Here is a 22085-nt window from a genome sequence, read left to right as displayed (position 1 = left end):
CACAACCCGTTGTCAAAATAAGGGGTGCTTCTAATTCACAAGGTCCAACCGAAAGAGACATAGGACTAGAAATCGGGTTCCTAACCGGGGCGCCAGAAAAACCTACTGAAACATTCATTTCGCCAGACAAAGGTGCGCCAGGGAGTTTAGAGTGTATAATAGAACTCTTTGTAGCACCAGTATCCGACAGAAAAGGTTCTGACACACATGATGTAATCACCTCAACATAAGGTCCACTCTGATCCACTGGAACTGAAACAACTCCTTCTCTTTGTCTATGGCTGTCCTAGCAATCATTACCTTCCATATTCTCATCTTCTGCATAGTAGTCATCAGCATAGTATTGAGGCGTCCTACCAGACGCGTTATTCTGCTGATCAAAACTATTCATTGAATTCTGAGGCGGAAAAGAACGCGCGTTCTGGGGGAAATTTCCACGTCCTCTACCTCTAGGCGCTTGTGGGGCACCCCGACCTCTTGCGCTAGAAACACCATTCATACGCTGTAACAAAGCAGGGCAACTACTTTTAAAATGACCTTCTTCTTTACAATATGCACACTGATTAGGGCCTACAGGAAAACGTGGTTGAGAAAACTCGAACCTTTGCGAATTTCTCTGAAATTGCTGAGGTTGCTGATAATCACGCTGACCACCACGAGGCGGATAAGCTTGCTGTAAAAGAACCTTCGTCTTTAACTCTTTAGTTTTCTTGTCTGCTCTATCCTTCTCATCCTTATCTCTATTTTCATAATACTGTGCAGTAGCCAATATCTGTGCTGATGAGGAAACGGCCCAAGAACTCTCTGAATCTTTCAATTTTTTACACAACTCAGGAAGCAAATTATGTACGAACTTGTCAACGAACAACCGTTGACCACCTTCTGTACTCATATCTTGACCACTGTGGTCGATAAATGTTTCGTCAAACCTAGTGAAGAAATCAGACACGGTTTCCTCTTTCTTCTGCTTACATGCAGACAATTTGTCCCAATTCACTCGCATAGCAGGCATTAAAGTCTTCATGTAGGTAACAATTTTACCAGGGAGTTCTGCCACTACAGGCTCAGGTTTAGCACCACCAACTTGTCGGCCATCTGCAGCAGCAATATTAGTCCATGTATCACCTAACTCCTGCGCATGATCTGTATGACGAATCAATCCCCACAGAGGCTGTGGAACCACATTTCCAAACAACATATCTATATCAGCTAGACTCATGACACATGAGTCTGCAGTCTGTGATAATTCCTTATAATAACCTGCAGGATTTTTACGGGGGTCAGGCAAAGTCTGCTTAAGGGCCAAAACTTCAGCTCGCTTCCAAGGAACATGTACAAAAACACGCTGAAAGTGAGCCGGTACAGCTACAATACCAGCATTAACATCGGCCTAAACGGCCTCTTTCCACACCGGAGGAACCTCTCTCATTGGATATTGTCTCGCTTTCCTCCTAACAGAGGGATCAGGTTCAAACAACGACCGAGAGATTGTCTCCTTCCTAAATGACAGCAATGTCGCAACTGCTCTTTTAACATCGGAACCCACAATCGTTCCTTTTGCAAACTCGAACCGTACACGACACAACTCAGGTGGATTGGGCTCAAAATCATTATCCTCCAAATCCTCACAAAGAAAAGTACACATTTTATCAAAAACGTATCTTTGCTTCGGTGCTTCCCACTGATGGAAGACATCCATAACAGACTCTAGCTCATATCTTGTGGGGTCTGTAACCCATTTATCTGCCAAATAATTCAATGTTTCCTGCTCTCTAGAGTCGGGCAGTTGACTGCGCAACTGTTTGTGCGTTGAAACAGGAGTCATACTCGCTGCCCCAAAAAGAGGAGATAGGAGACTAGCAACAGTGTCAGTCATTCTCTGTCGAACAGAAGGAGAAGTCGACAAGAGAACAGGAGGAAAAGCAGAGTGAGGCAAGGCAGATGCAGACGCAGAGGCAGTAACAGGAGGAACATCAGAAGAGGTAGTTGATGCAGTAGTCAAAGTTGTAGGAAGTACAGAGGGAGCAGGTAGCAAAGTCAGCGGCCCTTGAGGAGGCTGAGCCGTAGCAGTAGGAGCCAACTGAAGAGGAGCTGGCGGCTGTGGAAAAACCTGAGGCACAACAATCGAAGGTTGCAAACTAAAGGTTGCGGAGGTACAGTAGCACTCTGCGCATAGGGTGGTGGCGAATTCAATAAATGCGACATTAGAGGATCTTTCTCAAGTTCCTTTGCTGTATCCTGCTGGAGAGGTGGCAAAACTGGATAGCATTTATCAATTGCCATTTTACGTTGCCTGTGCAACTGCTCACTCGCTTGCTCTTCTTCATCATCTTTATACTGCATAGCAGCTTGCATTATCGAAATACCCTTTTCTCTTTTATTCTTTTTAGCTAATTTAATTTCTTTCTGTTTGGCTTCCTTTCGCCATAGGCGGAAAGAGTCAAACATTGCCGGCCGGGCTTTCTTCTTGAAAAGTCTAACCTCTAGATTATCTAATATCTCTGTGTCAAAACTACCATATTGGGGCCATTTAGAAACACCATCCTTCCTGGTGTATCGAATCCATACTTCATTATACGTGATGGGGCCCACGCCGTGTTTTACATAGAGTTCATAAGTTGGAGTTCCAATTGGAGGAACCGGACACGAGTCCTCCAATCGGGAATCCCTGTTACAACCAAGACAAAACAAATTTCCAAGTCTGCTAAGACCAGGCATCTTCGCTCTCTAGTCTAGCTTCAAACTTCAAAGGATTATCGAAATACGATAGTCTCGTGAATACACGAGTCCCTCGGCTTTGGTACTTGCAAGTTCCAAATCGAAGTTCCCAAGGGGATACCCAAACTAAGAACCAAACTAAGGACTGGGAGACGCTCCACTTATACTTAACTGAGGTATCGATGATGTCACCAGAAGACTCGTCTATTGTTTCGCTCTACAAATCATCAAAGGGTCCAAGACAGGGCGATAGTCAGGGCAGCAGTCCTTTGTAGCCGTCGGGAAGCGGGGAACCGCGCAGCAAAGACTTTCGGACCACGAACGACATACAGGGGTCGATGAAGTGGTTGGCCTTCCTCCAGAATTTTCACACGAAGCTCCTCACGAACCTCTGGCTTGGACCGGTACCGCTGAAATCTCCCCGCGTTGGGCGCCAACTGAAGTACTTTAAGAACCCAGCGGTGCCAGGGAACACACCCTAAGACTTCGAGTCCTTCCTGTCCCAGACTACAGAAACACAGAGTCTTCTTGGTGAAGTCAAAGATCAAATTTATTGGCTGCAGCCAGTAACAGGTATCCTAGAAGTACAACACGGTGTATATTCTCAGGAGACTGCTCAACTTACAAAGCCATCCATCCCTTTTTATACAAAATATTATGCTTTAAGCAAACATTCCTTATTTTAGAGTTGACCATTCACATATTTTCACAACAAAGAAAAAGCAGATTCATGATGACAAGCCCGTTTTCAGTTTGTCCAGCCCACAATCAGTTTCCCGGCAAAGCCCAGCATTGTCATCAGATATCGGACGGACCCCTAATAAAATCGGGCACCTCCTCCTCGTAAAGCAAGTCATAAAGAAAGAAACAGATACAGGTGTGTGCGAGATTAGGCGTGGTTTGGAAGTGATGAAAGGTTTATGGTTTGCTGTGCCTTGATACTAATCTTGATCGGCCACTGGGAGGGGAATTGGCCGAACAGGTTTGGCTTCAGGCAGTGGAGTCAGCTTGCCCAGGTCACACAAAAGTCAGCAAAGGTGCACGTGTCCTTAAGACTAGTTTTGACCTTAGTCATAGCCTATGTGAGGGCAACCACAAAATGGCTGCCATGCACAAAATGGAACCCGAGGGTTCAGGACGGAATCCCTGCTTTAATGGTGATCTAGCCATTCGAGTACGCCTTTAATGCCTGGATATAGTATATTCGTCAGTCTCGGTCTGCTGATACCAAAATCGTCATGATTCGACGATGTTTATGACACGGGTCCAGAATTTTCAGTACTACAAGTGGAGCAGAGGTTACTCTTGGGTACGTGGAAGGATACTCTCTTGTTGGGGTATTAGGGTCCGATGGTGTTGAGGGATTTGTATGTGAGGGTGAGGAGTTTGAAGGTGAGTGACCCTCTCCTCGACGGGGAGCCAGTGGAGGCCTTGTAGGTGTTGGGTCAAGTGTTCGTGAAGCGGTGTCCTGAGGACGATTCTGGCTGCGGCATTCTAGATGGTTTGGAGTTTGTGTAGAAGAGTTCTGCTGATTCCGGCGTAGAGGGCATTGCCGTAGTCCAGTCTGCTGTTTATGAGTGAGTGGGGAACGGTCCTTCTGCAGTCAGAGGGGTTCGTTTTGAAGGTCTTACGGAGAATGCGAAGGCAGTTGAAACTAGTGGAAGTGACGGCATTGATCTGGTGAAACATGGAGAGGGAGGAGTCCAGGATGATGCCGAGGATCTTAGTGTGGTCTGTAAGGTGGTTGGGCTCCCAACGGCGGAAGGCCACCATGTGTTGTCCCAGGCGGAGGTGCAAGATTCGAGGATGAAGACCTCGGTCTTCACTGAGTTGAGCTACAAGCAGCTGTTTTTCATCCAGGCTGCCAAGTTCTTCATTCCTTCCTGGAAGTTGAGTCTGGTTTGTTTGGTATACTTTGTGAGTGAGAGGATGAGCTGGGTGTCGTCGGGTAGGATACGATGCTGAGCCCATGCTGTGTGACGATGGTGGTTGTGAAGTCTGGCTGCGAGCATGCAATGTGAAACGGTATTGAAGGCTGCGGAGAGGTGTAGAAGGATGAGGGCAGCAGTGTGTCCCTGGTCTAGTAGCATGCATCAGTGGCGGCGAGGAGGGCGGTCTTGGTGCTGTGGTTGCTGCGGAATCCAGACTGGGAGGTGTTTAGGATGGAGTTTTCTTTGATGAAGGCAGTCAGCTGGGCATTTACGAGTCTCTCGGTGACTTTGGCCGCAAAGGGGAGGAGAGAGATGGGTCGGTAGTTTGTCAGATCCGTTGGGTCGGGCGTTGGTTTTTAAGGAGGGGTTTCACCTCTGACTGTTTCCAGTCATCTGGGCAGATACCGGATCTGAGGGAGGCTTTGATGGTACGTCCTAGTTTGGGTGCGATGACAGCGGCATCCCTGTGCAATATTTTCTGGTGGGCAGGGGTCTGTTGGTGCTCCTAAGTGTGTTTTCTTCATGGTCGCGGTGATGAATTTGACGCTAGCGGGATCCCAGAACGTGATGGTCGGCTTATCGGTGGCAGTGGGTAGGAGGGTGGTATCCGGCACTCGTTCAATGAAGTTGTCGTAGAGGGCCTTGATCTTCAGATGGAAGTAGGAGCTGATCTTGTTGCAGAGTTCCTGGGAAGCTTTGATCTCTGTGGCTTCGCAGGAGGGTTTTGCGAACTGCTGCATGACGTTGAACAGTTCCTTGGTGTTGGTCGCGTTGGTTTGGACTTTGTCTCTTATGAAGGTCCATTTGGTGTCTCTTATGCGCTGGTGGTATTCCTTCTAGGCCTGGGCAGTAAATTCAGTTCCGCTCCCGGAATTTGCGGAATTTGCAGAAAACGCAGAACTGCCAAAAATTCCGTGCTTGCTCACGCTTTCAAAATGCGTGTTTGCGAGATATTTACCCGAGCACGCAAACAGTGTTTGCGAACAGGAAAAAAGCATCGCGAACGGGCAGAACATGCACTTGCCTGCAGAGATTTTTTACCATTTTGCGGAGCTTTGCATAGTGCGACTACACAAATTCTGCCCACCCCTTTTCCCTTCAAGGCGATCTTGTGGCTGTTCCGTGCTTCCATGGTTTTCTGGTTTTGCCAGGTTTTCTCTAGGCATCTGCAGGAGCGTCTGGCTTCTTAAAGTTCTGTGGTGAACCAGGCGGCCTTCAGATGGTGTTGTAAGGCGGGGAGGCGGAGGGGTGCAAGCTTGTCTGCGCAGCAGGAGACCCAGCAGTGAAATTCCCTGGCTGCGGTGTTGGTTGTGGTGAGGGGGGGTTGACAGAGGGTGGTGTTGAGTTGTTACTCTGTGACCTTGCTCCAGTTCCGTCGTGGTGGGTGCAGGGTGGGCTTGGGTGAGGTGGTGGTGTTAAAAGTGAAGTGGATGCAGTGGTGGTCTGTCCAGAGGAGCTGGGTGGTGTGGCTGAAGTGGATGTTTGTCCCTCCTGCGAAGATGGGGTCGAGGGTGTGACCCGCTCTCCGGATGGGTGTGTTGACAAGCTGCTTCAGACCTAGTTTGGCAAGGTTGTGAAGCAGAGTGGTGGAGTTGGGGTAATTGCCAGTTGTTGAGGTGGAAGTTCATGTCCCTGAGTAGAATGTAGTCCATGGAGGTGATGGCGTGGGGTGCGACGAGCTCGGCGATGGTAGTTGCGGGCTGGGTGCGAGGCCATGGCGGTCTGTAGATGAGGGTGTTGCTTAGCGTGGTCCAGGGTCTGGTCTGGATCTAGAAGTGGAGGTGTTCTGTGTTGGAGTGGGGGTCACTTGTGCTGGATGTGGAGAGTCAGAGGGGGTCTTGTGTGCAATGGTGAATCCTCCTCCAGGGCAGTGCAGGCAGTCCTTTCTCTGGATCTTGTAGCTGTCAGGGATGGCAGTGGCAATGTTCGGGCCGGAGGTAGCGTTAGTCCAGGTTTCTGTGAAGAAGGTAACGTTGGGCGAGAGGATGTCGATCAGGTGCCAGATTTCTATGGCATGTCGTTACAGGGAGCGCACGTTGAGAAGGATGCAAGTATGGGTTTCGGTGGTGTGTGCATCAGGCGGACCTTCAGCGGTCGTAAGAGCTTTGTTGATGGTGAAGGTTCTGCTGAAGGGTCTGCACAATAACTGCTCATGGGTGGTGTTCGGCTAGGATCCTGCGCAGTCAGTGTGTCTTCCGGAGTTGAGTGCGTGTAGGGTGGTGGAGTCATAGTGGTGGGGTCAAGGTGAACCAGGGTTCCTGGCGCTGGTAGCGTTTGGGTCGCAAACGGGCTTGCCTTAGGCACCCCTTTGGCTCGCCAGCAGCGCGACTGCACAGCCGTCGCCTTTAAGTAGGGTAGGAGGTGGGAGCAGAGGTAGGGAGGTGGGAGCAGGGCTGAATCGGGGGGCTTGGCCGTAGGGGCAGCAGCGGAGGGAAGGGTATGACCAAGTAGCAGGGGGAAAAGAAGAAACCCAGTAATACAGTACACAGAGGCAAACAATGAGGAAAAGCAATTAACGACGAAACAAGGGGAAATACCACTGAAAACGGACTGGCCTGCAGGCACGGAGAACCTGCAGCGCAGGGATTGGCTGCCGGCTCGAAACCTGGTCGGAGACAGGCTCTGTGCTGGAGCGGTCCGGCTGTAAGGCGGAGCTGCTGGGGAGAGTGCTGGACTTGGACCAGAGGTCAAGATTTTATATTAGGGCATGAGGAGGTGCACCAGATTATCACATGACTGAAGTCATCAAAGATGTCATCAGTGATGTCATTTAAGATGTCATCAGTGATGTCACTGACCATGTTATGAATGATGTAATATGTGACGTCATCAGCAGTGCTTTGCAGGGGCACGAGATATAGTTAGCTCAACTAACTATAACAGCCGAATTTCTCTGGTTCTGTATGAGGGAAATGTCCAACTAACTATAACGTCCCTGAAACCTGCTGGTTTTTTCAGGGAATTTTTAAGGTTTTTTAAATGCTAATTTCTAACTATAACGTCCCTGAAACCTATGGCTTTTTCAGTGAATTTCAAAGATTTTTAAATGCTAATCTCGAACTATGCCTACAGAGGAAGGATTTGTGTAGAAAGAGGAAGAAAGGTGCAGGAAGAAGCAAGAGAAATGCAGAAAGAGGAAACAGAAGTCCAGACATACGAAGAAAAATGCAGAAAGAAGTAAAAGAGGTGCAGAAAGAGTCTTTTTTTGCAAAGTCATCCTCTGCCCTCAACTATTTGCTGACTGGTACTAGTGGTAACTGACTCTGACCAACCAGGCCAGGAGGCAGTGCTTTGCTGAAAGACACTTGGAATACAGTGAAAACACCTACATACACTAGGGCACGCTATGGGTTGGCTTACCCCTGTGATTGCATGACCGCCCCTGTAAGGCCCTAGTACATAATAGGGCAGGGGGATTTAAACTACCTCTAAGTCAGAGGTGCAGAAAGAACAAACGAAGGTGCAAAAATAACCAAGAGGGATACAGAAAGAGCCAAGAAAAGTGCAGAAAGAAGCCAAAGAGGTGCAGAAAGAGGCAAGAGAAGTGCAGAACATGGCAGGAGAGGTGCAGGAAGAGGCAGGACAGGTGCACAAAGAGGCAAAAGGGGTACAGAAGGAAGCAAGAGAAGTGCAGAGAGAAGCAGCAGATGAGCTTAAAGAGGCAAGAGGGGTGCAGAAAGAGGCAAGAGAAGTGCAGAAAGACGCTACAGAGGTGCTGAAAGAGGCAAGAGAGGTGCAGAAACAGGCAAGAAAAGTACAGAAAAAGAGAACAGGGGCGCAGAAAGAGGTTAGAGGGATACATACATTTTCAAGAGAGGTAGATAAAGAAGCAATAGCAATGCAGAAAGAAGAAGAGAAGTGTAGAAAGAAGCAGCAGAGGTACAGAAACAGACAGGATAATTATAGAAAGAGGGAACAGGGGTACAAAAATAAGCAAGCTAGGTGCAGAAAGAGGGAAGAAGGGTACAGAACAAAGCAAGAGGGGTGCAGAAAGAAGAAAGTGAGGTACAGAAAGAGGCAACAGAGGTACAGAAAGATGCAATAAAAAAGCTTAAATAAGCTAGAGAAGTACAGGAAAATTGCTGAAAGAAGCGACAGAGGTGTAGAAAAAGGAAGGAAAGTGCAGAAAGAGGCAAGTGAGGTGCAGAAAGAAGCAATAGCAGTGCAGAAAGAACCAACAGAGGTGCAAAAAGAGTCAAGTGGGATGCAGAAAGAGGTAGAAGTGCAGAAGCAAGAGCAGTGCAGAAAGAACCAAGAGTTGTGCAGAATGAGGCAAGAGAGATGCAGAGAGAGGCAGGAGATGTGCAGAAAAAGTAAAAAAGGGTGCAGAAAGAAGCAAAAGAAGTGCAGAAAGAGGCAAGTGAAGTGCAGAAACAGGCAAACGGGGTGCATAAAGACAGAACAGGTGTGCAGATAGATGCAATAGGTGCAGAAAGAGGAGGGAGGGGTACAGAAGAGGCAAGAGGGATGCAGATATTTGAAATAGATGTGCAAAAAGAAGCAAGAGCATTGCAGAAAGAACCAACAGCTGTGCAGAAAGAGGCAAGAAAAGTACAGAGGGAAGCAAAAGAGGTGAGGAAAGAGGCATGAGAACTGCAGAAAAAGGCAAGAAAGGTGCAGAAAGAGGCAGGAGAGGTGTACAGAGTAGCAAAATGGATACAGAAATAGGGAAAAGGGATGCAGAAAGAAGCAAGAGAAGTGCTGAAAGAAGCAACGTAAGTGCGTAAAGTGGCAAGAAGGGTACAGAAAGAGGCAGGAGAAGTAAAGAAAGAAGCAACGGAGGTACCGCAAGAAGCAATACACATGCAAAAACAGGCAAGAAAGGTACAGAAATAGGGGACGGTTTACAGAAAGAGGTAAGAGGGATACAGAAATTTTTTAACAAAGGTGCAGAAAGAAGCAAGAGCAGTGCAGAAAGAGGTGAGAGTAGTGCAGAAAGAAGCAAGAAATGTGGAGAAATAGGAAGGAGTGGTGCAGAAGATGCATGAGGGACGCAGAAATTTACAAAAGAGGTACAGAAAGAAACAAGACCTGTTAGAAAGAACCAACAGACGTGCAAAAAGAGTACAAGTACAAGTACAGAAAGAAAAAAGACAGGTGTATAAACAGGGAAGACGTGTGCAGAAAGAGACAATAGGAGTGCAGAAACAGACAACAGGGGTGCAGACAGAAGCAGGAGAGGTATAGAAAGAGGCAATATAAGTAAAGAAAGTGGAAAAAGAAGTGCAGATATGAGCAAAAGAGGTGCACAAAGAGGCAAGAGGGGTGCAGAAAGAGGCAAGAGTAGTGCAGAAAGAACCAAGAGATATGCAGAATGAGGCAAGAGCTATACGGAAAAAGTAAGAAGGGTACAGAAAGAAGCAAGTGTGGTGCAGAAGGAGGCAAGAACATTGAAGAAAGAGGCAAGAGAGTTATAGAAACAGGCAAAAGGGGCACAAAAGAGGGAACAGGTATGCAGACAGAGGCAAGAGAGGTTCAGAAAAAGGGGAGAGGGATGCAGATAGAGGAAAGATAGGTGCAGAAAGAAGCAAGTGAGTTGGAAAAAGAAGCAACAGAAGTGCAAAAAGACACAAGAGAGGTACAGAAACTAACAAGGGAAGTGCAGAAGGAGGCAAGAGAACTGCAGATAGAGGCAAAAGAGTTGCAGAAACATGCAAAAGGGTTCAGAAAGAGGGAACAGGTGTGCAAATAGAGGCAAGAGAGGTACAGAAAGAGGGAAGGGGGTACAGAAAGAGCAACGGAATGGAGAAAATTGCAACAAAGGTACAAAAAGAAGCAAGAACAGTGCAGAAAGAACCAACAGAGGTACAAAAAGAGGCAAGAGGGGTACAGAAAAGCCAAGAAATGTACAGATTAAAAGCAAAAGAGGTGCATAGAAAGAGGTGGGAGGGGTGCTGAAAGAAGGAAGAGAATTGCAGGAAGAAGCAACAGATGTGCTGAAAGAGGTGCATAGGGTGCAGAAAGAGGTAAGGGAAGTGCAGAAGGTAGCAACAGAGGTGCAGAAAGAGGCAAGAGATGTACAGAAACAGGCAGGAAAGGTGCAGAAAAAAGCAACAGAGGTACAGAAAGAGGTGCAAAGGGTGCAGAAAGGGGCAAGGTAAGGGCAGAAACAGGCAGGAAAGGTACAGAAAGAGGGAACAGGGGTGCAGAAAGAGGTAAGGGTTGTGCAGATAGAAGGAAGTGAGGTGCAGAAAGACGCAAGAGAGGTGCAGAAACAAACAAGAGAAGTACAGAAAGATGGAAGACGGGTACAGAAGGAGGCAAGTGGGGTTCAGAAAGAAGGAAGAGAAGTGCAGAAAGAAGCAATAGAGGTGCTGAAAGAGACAAGAAGGGTACAGAAAGCGTCAAGAGAAGTGCAGAAAGAAGCAACAGAGTTGCAGAAAGAGGGAATAGAGGTGCAGAAAGAGGCAAGAGAGCTACAGAAACAAACAAGGTAAGTGCAGAAGCAGGCAAGAGAACGGCAGAAAGAGACAAGAGAGTTATAGAAACAGGCAAGAGAGTTGCAGAAAGAGGGAAGAGGGGCACAGAAAGAGCAAGGGAAAGCAGAAATTTACAACAAAGGTGCAAAAAGAAGCACGAGCAGTGCAGAAAGAACCAACAGAGGTACAGAAAGAGGCAAGAAGGGTACAGAAAGAGGCAAGAATAGTACAGAAAGAAGAAAATAGTTACATAAAAAGGCACAAGAAGTGCACAAATAGGCAGGAGGGGTGCACAAAGAGGCAAAAGGGGAACAGAGAAAGACAAGAGGGGTGCAGAAAGAAGCAAGTGAGATTCAGAAAGAGGCAACCTAGGTGCAGAAAGACGCAAGAGAGGTACAGAAACAAACAAGGAAAGTGCAGAAGGAGGCAATAGAACTGCAGAAAGAGGCATGAGAGTTGCAGAAACAGGCAAGAGAGGTGCAGACAGAGGGAAGATGGGCACAGAAATAGCAAAGGGAATGTAGACATGCGCAAAAAAGGTGCAAACAGAAGCAAGAGCAGTGCAGAAAGAACCAACAGAAGTACAGAAAGAGGCAAGAAGGGTACAGAAAGAGGCAAGAAAAGTACAGAAAGAAGAACAATAGTTACATAAAAAGGCACATGAGGTGCACAAATAAGCAGGAGAGGTGCACAAACGGATAACAGAAAAAGACAAGAGTGGTGCAGAAAGAAGCAAGAAAGGTGCATAAAGAAGCAACAGAGGTCCTTAAAGAGGCAAGAGCGGTGCAGAAAGAGGCAATGGAAGTACAGAAAGAAGCAACAGAGGTGCCAAAAGAGGCAAGAGAGGTGTAGAAACAGGCAAGAAAGGTATAGAAAGAGGGAACAGGGATGCAGAAAGAGGTAGGAGAGATACAGAAATGTGCAAGAGAAGTGCAGAAAGAAGCAAGAGAAGTGCAGAAAGAAGCAAGAGAGGTAGAAAAATAGGGAAAAGGGGTACAGAAAGAGGCAGGAGGGGCGCAGAAAGAAGAAAGAGATGTGCAAGAAGAAGCAACAGAGGTGCTGAAAGAGATGTGAAGGGTGCAGAAAGAGGCAAGGGAAGTACAGGAAGAAGCAACAGAGGTACTGAAAGAGGCAAGAGAGGTACAGAAACAGGTAGTAAAGGTACAGAAAGAGGGAACTGGGGTGCAGAAAGAGGCAAGGGGCATGCAGACAGAAGCAAGTGAGGTGCAGAAAGAGGCAACAGAGGTGCAAAAAGAAACAACAGAGAAGAGCAGAAAGTGGCAAAAGGGGTACAAAAAGAGGCAAGAGGGGTGCAGAAAGAAGGAAGAGAAGTGAAGAAAGAAGGAGCAGAGGTGCTGAAAGAGACAAGAAGGGTACAGAAAGAGGCAAGAGAAGAGCAGAAAGTGGCAAGTGAAGTGCAGAAAGAGGCAAGAGAGGTATAGAAAGATGCAAGATGAGTGTAGAAATAGGCAAGAGAAATGCAGAAAAAGGCACCTGAGTTGCAGAAAGAGGCAAGAGAGGTACAGAAAGAAGCTCAAGAAACGCAGAAAGAGGCAAGAGAAATGCTGAAAGAGGCAAGTCAGGTGCAGAAGGAGGCAAGAGAACTGCAAAAAGAGGCAAGGGAGTTGCAGAAATAGGCAAAAGGGGTGCAGAAAGAGGGAACAGGTATGCAGACAGAGGCAAAAGAGGTGCAGAAAGTGGAAAGAGGGTACAGAAAGAGCAAGGGGATGCAGAAATTTGCAACAAAGTTACATAAAGAAGCAAAAGCAGTGCAGAAAGAACCAAGAGAATTGTAGAAAAGGCAAGAGGGGTACACAAAGAGGCAGTAGAGGTGCACAAAGAGGAGAAAAGGGAAGCAGAAAAAGGCAAGAAGAGTGCAGAAATAAGCAAGAGAAGTACAGAAAGAAGCAAAGTAGGTTCTTTCAGAGGCAAGAGTGGCTCAGAAAGAGGCTCGAGAAGAGCAGAAATAAGCAGCAGAGTTACAGAAAGAGGCACTAGAGGTGAAGAAAGAGGCAACAGAGATGCAGAACGAAGCAAGTGAGATGCAGAAAGAGGCACAAGAGGTACAGAAAGAAGCGAGTGAGTTTCTGAAAGAGGCAAGAGAAGATCAGAAAGTGGCAAGTGATGTGCAGAAAGAGGCCAGAGAGGAATAGAAAGAGGCAAGATATGTGTAGAAAGAGGCAAGATAAATGCAGAAAGTGCACCTGAGTTGCAGAAAGAGGCAAGAGAGGTTCAGAAAAAGCTCAAGAAGCGCAGAAAGAGGCAAGAGAAGTGCAAAAATAGGCAAGTGAGGTACAGAAGGACGCAAGAGAACTGCAGAAAAAGGCAAGAGAGTTGTAGTAACAGGCAAAAGGGGTGCAGAAAGAAGGACAGGTATGTAGAGAGAAACTAGAGAGGTGCAGAAAGAGGGGAGAGAGGTGCTGAAAGAGGAAAGAGGGTACAGAAAGAGCAAAGGGATGCAGAAATTTGCAACAAAGTTGCATAAAGAAGCAAGAGCAGTGCAGAAAGTACCAGGAGAATTGTAGAAAAGGCAAGAGGGGTACACAAAGAGGCAGTAGAGGTGCACAAAGAGGAGAAAAGGGAAGCAGGAAAAGGCAAGAAGAGTGCAGAAATAAGCAAGAGAAGTACAGAAAGAAGCAAAATAGGTTCTTAAAGAGGCAAGAGTGGCTCAGAAAGAGGCTTGAGAAGAGCAAAAATAAGCAACAGGGTTGCAGAATGAGGCGATAGAGGTGCAGATAGAGGCAAGAGAGATGCGGAAAGAAGCAAGTGAGGTACATAAAAAGGCAAAAGAGGTACAGAAAGAAGAGAGTGATGTTCATAAAGAGGCAAGAGAAGATCAGAAAATGGCAAGTGATGTGCAAAACGAGGCAAGAGAGGTATAGAAAGAGTCAAGATAAGTGTAGAAATAAGCAAGAGAAGTGCAGGAAGAGGCACTAGTGTTACATTAAGAGGTAGGAGAGGTACAGAAAGAGAAGAGCAGAAAGAGGAAAGAGACATGCAGAAAGAGGCAAGAGAGGTACAGAAAGAGGCAAGGGAAGCACAGAAACAGCCAAGGGAAATGCACTAAGAGACAAGAGAGGAGCAGAAACAGTCAAGAGAGGTGTAGAAAGAAGCAAGAGAAGTTTAGAAAGAGGCAAGTGAGGTGCATAAGGAAGACAGTGAGGCAATATCTTCACGTTGCAACATACAATTCTCTAATCATCCAATCTGGCGTCACCTTGACTTTTCGTTAACAGATATTGCAGTAGTGGTTCCGAAATGTCCTTGGGCTTAGATGAAGAGGGAAGTTCTTCAGCATACATTTCCAATGTTTCTTGGCAGTACACCATGTCTTTCAGACAGTGGTCAGGGTGAGACAAGATTACACTGCCCGGCCAAATGCCAGAAGTCTGCATCTTGAGCACCACATCGCTTGCAATTACTGGTATCACGCAGGCCTATTTTTTACAGTTTGGAGGCTATGTGGTATATCTGATGTATGCATTTGAAATGAATAATCCTTAGACTGCCATTGGGGGTTAGTTTGCCTATCAATGTACAAATTAGTTCCCACTCTGAGGAGGTCAGCGAGGTTTTCAATGCAGTGTTCCACGGTAGCAGACTGCGATCCTCACGTCGGACCGTTTATATTCGTATCAACTTATATAGTTTAGTTACTAGTTTCTACTTCGAGGGTGTCACCAGCAGAAATTGTAGAGATTGCAGCGCAGGAGGTTCTAAGGGATAAGACTCAAAGTGCTTATGAAGTGCACGTTTCAGGCGGTGGATAAAATACAATTTATACGAAAACAGTAAAAAGACAATTTATCAAGAGACAAATTAAAAACAAGTTGTTTTTAATTTGTCTCTTGATAAATTGTCTTTTTACTGTAAGAGACAAATTAAAAACAAGTTGTTTTTAATTTGTCTCTTGATAAATTGTCTTTTTACTGTTTTTGTATAAATTGTATTTTATTGTTACTGATGCTAATATACATGGACAAGAGGGGGCTAACACTTTTGACAGACGCAATCAATATCAAATGTCCGACTATGAGCCGTCTAATTTGCAAGATTCTGCTTATGCATAGGATTGCCTAGGATGGGGTAAGGAATCAGTTGAAGTTCCAGTAGATCAGAAGGGTCCCTATGTTACAGCACATGTTTTGGGTTTTACTGATCAGTTTCTCGTTGATACAGGAGCTACTCGTAGCGCCTTGTCTAAACACTTGATTCCAAGGGTTCCCATGTCTAGCTTAACTATTACATCGATAGGTTTCAATGGAACATCATCCCTTAGCCCATTGTCACAGCCACTACCACTTCATGTTGATAAGTTTACTGCTCCATGTCCGTTTTTGCTTTCTCCAAATGCACCAGACAATATTGTGGGTCTTGACATGCTCAAATATTTCAGGGCCACAATACGATGTTCTCCGGAAGGAGGACGGGTTATTTTAAATGACAACCACCCCATGATTGGGAGATCCTGTATTGTTAAAGAGGACATCGCCCTAGCTTCACTCCCTAGTACTCTGTGGGCTACTTCAGATACTGATGTAGGACAAATGGTTATTCTGCAAGTACATATTAGTGTCAAGGAGGGTGCTATACTGCCGAGATTGCCTCAGTATAAAGTTTCTCGAGAAGGAGAAGAAGCACTTACACGTATTGTACAAGACCTGATTGAAGTGGGGGTGGTGGAAGAAGTTCCTTATAATGTCTGCAATAGTCCGATTCTTCCCATTCTGAAAAAAGATACTGACACTAGAATTTATAGATTTATCATTGATTTGAGAGAAGTCAACAAGATTGTAGTACCACAGTACCCTGTAGTGTCTGGCGTCGCAACATTGCTTACTTTGGTCCCTCCAACGGCGACTACATTTTCAGCAGTGGATTAAAGAACGCTTTCTTCTCGATTCTTATTCATCCTGATAGCCGATATTTGTTCGGATTTACTTTGAATAATTGATCATACAGATTTTGTAAAGTTCCTCAAGGCTATACTGAGAGTCCTAGTATTTATAGTCAAGCCTTAAAACAACAACTTGATTCCTTTACTTTGACTGAAGGAGTGGCCCTCATACAATATGTCGATGACATATTGTTGGCAGCCGATACACCTGAGCAGTGTGAACAATGTACTTTGTCCTTACTTTCTTTCCTTGCTACACACAACCATAAAGTATCACGGAAGAAATTACAATATTGTAGACCGAAGGTGACCTACTTAGGACACCTTCTGTCTAAGGAGGGCCGTGCATTGACATCAGATCGTATTCAAGCAGTTCTAGACACTCCAGTACCTTCCACTCAGAAAGATGTCCGTGCATTTATTGGTTTAACTTCACTTTGTAGGCAATGGATATTAACACATTGTTAAACCATTGCTAGCACTTCTGACTAAGAACACTCCGATTCCTCTTCCTTGGACAGATGAATGTCAAAATGCCTTCCGTCAGTTGAAACAAGCTCTTTGCTCTGCACCAGTGTTAAGCACACCAGATTATACGAAGGCCTTTACACTCTATGTACACGAGAAAGATGGATGTGCATTGTCAGTTTTAGTACAGACACACGGTGACAAGCAGCGTCCCTGTGCATATTTTTCTGCAGTTCTTGACCCTGTTGCTCGTGCTTTGCCTGGATGTTTCCGTTCAGTTGCAGTGACAGCTGTGTCCATACGTCAGAGTGAAGGGATAGTTTTGTTACACAAACTGTTGGTGCTAGTACCCCATGCAGTAGATGCCCTTTTGAATCAGACTAGAACGCAACATTTAACTAGTGCTCGCCTGACAGGATACAAATTGACACTTTAGCACCTCATATTACATTGAAGAGGTGTGCAACATTAAACCCAGCCACTTTGTTGCCATATCCTGCGACTCAATCTCATTCAAAGGAGCCTCATGATTGTATATTCCTTACTGAGGAACAGACAAAGGGTCGCATTGACTTGCAAGATACGCCCCTGACAGATGTAAATGGGGAGTTGTGGGTTGATGGGTCCTGTTTTAAGTTACCGGATGGCACAACCTCAGCTGCATATGCAATTACCACTCTTGAAACAATAGTGGAAACAGCTCGTATACGACAGAAGTCGGCTCAAGCAGCTGAACTAATGGCTTTGACACGAGCGTGTGAGCTTAGTACTGATTTATGTGCGAACATTTACACGGATAGCCGCTATGCTTTTGGAGTGGTTCAAGATTTTGGCCTACTCTGGAAGGAAAGAGGCTTTCTTACATCCCATGGGATGCAGATAATGCACGGAGAATTAGTACATAATCTTTTGACTGCACTTACATATCCGAAGAAAATTGCCATTATGAAGTGTAGCGCACACAAGAAGATCACTGACAAGATAGGACAAGGAAATGCCTTTGCAGATCGTGTAGCTCGCGAAACTGCAATACAGCGAAACACTACATCTATGTACGTAGTAAAATCACAAGCTGAGCATTGGCATGATGCTAGAGAGGAAGTATTGGATATACAGAGTTCTGCCTCTGTGCAAAAACTTGAGCAGTGGTCCAAAGAAGGAATGTTAGACGATGCGGGTTGCAGTGGCGTCACTAGGAGTGTGCGGGGGGTGCAGGCCGCACCGGGTGACACCCTCACATGGGGGTGACACCATCTGGTTGCGCCCCCCCCCAGCAGGCCTCTGTACATGGCACCCCCTGCACCGCACCCGAAGGCCTCGGAGAGACTCGATCCGCTTTAAAAACAAAAGCGAACAGAGATATTTTCTCACCTATTCGAATTAAAATGTTCTCATTAGTTAAAGTTTGAAAAGTGTAGTAATGAGGGGCACCCGCCATTTATATGGAAAAAGACACGGTGCTAAAGCGGGGGAGCCGGGGAGGGGGGTATTAACCGCTTGGAAATTAGCTTTTACTTTAGCTGTTTCATATCGTACAATTCTCACGTCTACAAACTCGCTGGTGCCTTGTACACAGATTTCTTTCTGCATCTTGCAAAGCTTTAAAAGAGAAACCACATGAAAGCGGCAGAGAGTGTAAAAGGGGGGGGTCCTGCTTCCCCCCCCCGGGGTTTAATGTGCGAGAGAGAGGGAGCTAGAGGGAGTAAGAAGACAGAGAGAGAGAGAGAGTTAGAGTGAGAAAGACAGAGAGAGAGGGAGCTAGAGTGATAAAGACAGAGAGAGAGGGAGCTAGAGGGAGTAAGACAGAGAGAAGGAGACAGAGGTAGCTAGAGGAAGTAAGACAGAGAGAGAGAGAGGGAGCTAGACAGAGAGAGGTAGCTAGAGGGAGTACGATAGAGAGAGAGGGAGCTAGAGGGAGCCAGACAGAGAGAGAGGGAGCAAGACAGAGAGAGAGGGAGCTAGAGGGAATAAGAGAGAGGGAGCTAGAGGGAGCAAGACAGAGAGAGAGGGCGCTAGAGGGAGTAAGACAGAGAGAGAAGGAGCTAGAGGGAGTAAGACAGAGAGAGAGGGAGACAGAGGGAGCTAGAGGTAGTAAGACAGAGAGAGAGAGGGAGCTAGACAGAGACAGAGGGAGCTAGAGGGAGTAAGACAGAGAGAGAGGGAGCTCGACAGAGAGAGGGAGCTAGAGGGAGTAAGACAGAGAGAGGGAGCTAGAGGGAGCTAGACAGAGAGAGGGAGCTAGAGGGAGTAAGACAGAGAGAGAGAGGGAGTCAGAGGGAGCTAGAGGGAGCAAGACAGAGAGAGAGGGAGCTAGACAGAGAGAGCGAGCTAGAGGGAGTAAGATAGAGAGGGAGCTAAAGGGAGTAAGACAGAGAGAGAGGGAGCTAGAGGGAGTAAGAGAGAGAGCGAGAGGGAGCTAGAGGGAGGAAGACAGAGAGAGGAGCTAGAGGGAGTACGACAGAGAGAGAGGGAGCTAGAGGGAGTAAGACAGAGAGAGAGGGAGCTAGAGGGAATAAGACCGAGAGAGAGGGAGACAGAGGGAGTTAGAGGGAGCAAGAGAGAGGGAGCTAGAGGGAGCTGGACACAGAGAGGGAGAGGGAGTAAGACAGAGAGAGAGGGAGCTAGAGAGAGTAAGACAGCGAGAGAGGGAGCTAGACAGAGAGAGGGAGCTAGAGGGAGTAAGATAGAGAGAGAGGGAGCTACAGGGAGCGAGAGCGAGCAAGACAGAGAGAGGGAGCTAGAGGGAGTAAGAGAGAGAGAGGGAGCTAGAAGGAGCAAGGCAGAGAGAGGGAGCTAGAGGGACCAAGCCGGAGAGAGAGGGAGCTAGAGGGAGCTAGAGGGAGTAAGACAGAGAGAGAGGGAGCTAGGCGGAGCAAGACAGATAGAGAGGGACCTAGAGGGAGCAAGACAGAGAGGGAGATAGAGGGAGTAAGAGAGAAGGAGCTAGAGGGAGTAAGCCAGAGAGAGAGGGAGCTAGAGGGAGTAAGACAGAGAGGGAGACAGAGGGAGTAAGACAGGGAGAGAGGGAGCTAGACAGAGAGAGGGAGCTAGAGGGATTAAGATAGAGAGAGAGGGAGCAAGACAGAGGGAGAGGGAGTAAGAGAGAGAGAGGGAGCTAGAGGGAGCTAGACAGAGAGATGGAGCTAGAGGGAGTAAGACAGAGAGAGGGAGACAGAGGGAGCTAGAGGGAGCAAGACAGAGAGAGAGGGAGCTAGACAGAGAGAGGGAGTAAGACAGAGAGAGAGAGTGAGCTAGAGGGCTCTTGACAGAGAGAGGGAGCTAGAGGGAGTAAGAGAGAGAGGGAGCTAGAGGGAGCAAGACAGAGTGAGAGGGAGCTAGAGGGAGTAAGACAGAGAGAGAGCTAGAGGGAGCAAGACAGGGAGAGAGGGGGCTAGAGGGAGTAAGAGAGAGAGGGAGCTCGAGGGAGTAAGAGAGAGGGGGCTAGAGGGAGTAAGACAGAGAGAGAGGAAGATAGAGGGAGTAAGACAGAGAGAGGGAGCAAGACAGAGAGAGAGGGAGCTAGAGGGAGTAAGAGAGAGAGAGGGAGCTGGAGGGATTAAGAGAGAGAGCGGGAGCTAGAGGGAGTAAGAGAGAGAGTGGGAGCTAGAGAGAGTAAGACAGAGAGAGGGAGTAAGACAGAGAGAGAGGGAGCAAGAGGGAGTAAGACAGAGAGAGAGGGAGCTAGAAGGAGTAAGAGAGGGAGAGAGGGAGCTAGAGGGAGCAATACAGAGAGAGGGAGCTAAGGGAGTAAGACAGAGAGAGAGGGAGCTAGAGGGAGTAAGGCAGAGAGAGAGGGAGCTAGAGGGAGTAAGACAGAGAGAGAGGGAGACAGAGGGAGCTAGAGGGAGCTAGACAGAGAGAGGGAGCTAGAGGGAGTAAGACAGTACCTAGCACCGTACATTTCCGACAGAGGTGGTCCATGCGGTAAGTCATGAGGGGGTGACACCATGAGTTACCCGCACCGGGTGACACCAACCCCAGTGACGCCACTGGCGGGTTGTTGGCGTAACAAAGAAATGAATACATGGAAATTACCTGCAGCCTATTTGCAACCTATGGTTCAAATGGCACATGGGCTGGCACATGTTGGAGCTCTAGCAATAACGAAACTACTTACACAAGTTTGGGAGCATCCTGAGATTGCCAGCACAGCTAAAAGAGTAGTACAGTCCTGTTTGATCTGTTGGCAGCACAATCCTGGAAAAGGGACACAAACTCCTACAGGAGGGTTTGCTACACCAACTGCACCTTTTGAAGTTTTGCAGATGGATTACATCCAACTTGAACGCTGTAACAATCTAAAGTATGTCTTAGTGGTGATATGTGCCTTCAGTAAATATATAGAGGCATACCCTACGAAGGATAATACAGCGCTCACTACAGCCAAGGTGCTTTTAAAGGAGTTTTCCCACGGTATGGTGTTTGTAAACTTTTGTGGAGTGACAACGGACCTCATTTTATTGGGCAAGTTGTTGATTATGTCATGAAAGGATTAGGGATCAAACAGAAGTTCCATGCAGTCTTCCACCCACAATCAGCAGGATTAGTGGAGAGGTACAACGCTATTCTGAAATTAAAGTTAGCCAAAATTCTGGTTTCCACATCCTTAAAGTGGCAGATGCGTTACCTCTGGCATTGCTGTCCATAAGATCGGTGCCACACTCACGATCTGGGCTCACACATTACGAGGTGGTATTTGGAAGACCAATGAATATTTGGGGAGTTCCTAAGCCGCACCCCATACATGCTGTACCTTGTGTTCTGTTAAATGATTATTTGGCACAATTGACTGAAAGTTTGATCTCTATTCATCAACAGGTTTGAGAAGCTCTCCCAGACAGATCTACAGGTGAGACCCATGACCTCCGTCCCGGTGACCAGGTGATGATCAAAGCCTTCGACAGATCGAACATCTTGGAGCCGAGGTGGCGAGGTCCGGAGCAGGTGCTGTTGGCTACAAGGACAGCGGTTTAAGTGACGAACAGGAAGAATTGGCTCCATACCACGCACTGCAAGCGTGTATCACCCGCCTTGGTGGAACCTGCTGTGCTGACTGATCATCGAGAGATTCTGGAGATGGAGAAAGGTCAAGCTATCGCAACGGACGAATCTGCGGAAGTCTTCCCGGACCACACGATTCCAGGAGCATCGTGATACGACTTGAGACCAAGAAAAAAATTTGCAGTTTTGAAAAAGAGAGGTTGACCCTGGGTTAGTGGAAACGTAATGCTGATATGACAAGGGGGGGGGGGATCAGCCCTGTGTAGTGTAGTGACACCCGCCTTGATCTTCGGTGAAGAAATCAGCGGCTGCCCACGGGATAAGAGCTCCAAATATTAATTTAACAAGTTTGCAGGAATATTAAATTATCACTGTTGCTAAAATGCTCAACAAGCAAATCATTTGTGCTGTAGGGAGTGTTGTTGCTTTGCTGGTTATGGCAATGATCACCTGGTTTGATGAGAAAGTGGCTCCTGCTCGACAGCTTTTTGTTGCCACTATGCCAGTTCCAGTGGAACACAACTATTTTACGCTTCCCTATCATGAACAGAAGCATCGACAATCCTACCTAAATAACACCTTTATCCAGATGTTGCATCATACACATAATACCACGAATACCACCAATTGTTGGGTGTGTGGGATGATACC

The sequence above is a fragment of the Lissotriton helveticus genome, chromosome 7 (genome assembly GCF_964261635.1).
Source record: "Lissotriton helveticus chromosome 7, aLisHel1.1, whole genome shotgun sequence".
Taxonomy (NCBI): domain Eukaryota; kingdom Metazoa; phylum Chordata; class Amphibia; order Caudata; family Salamandridae; genus Lissotriton; species Lissotriton helveticus.
Note: the sequence above shows the minus strand (reverse complement) of the source record.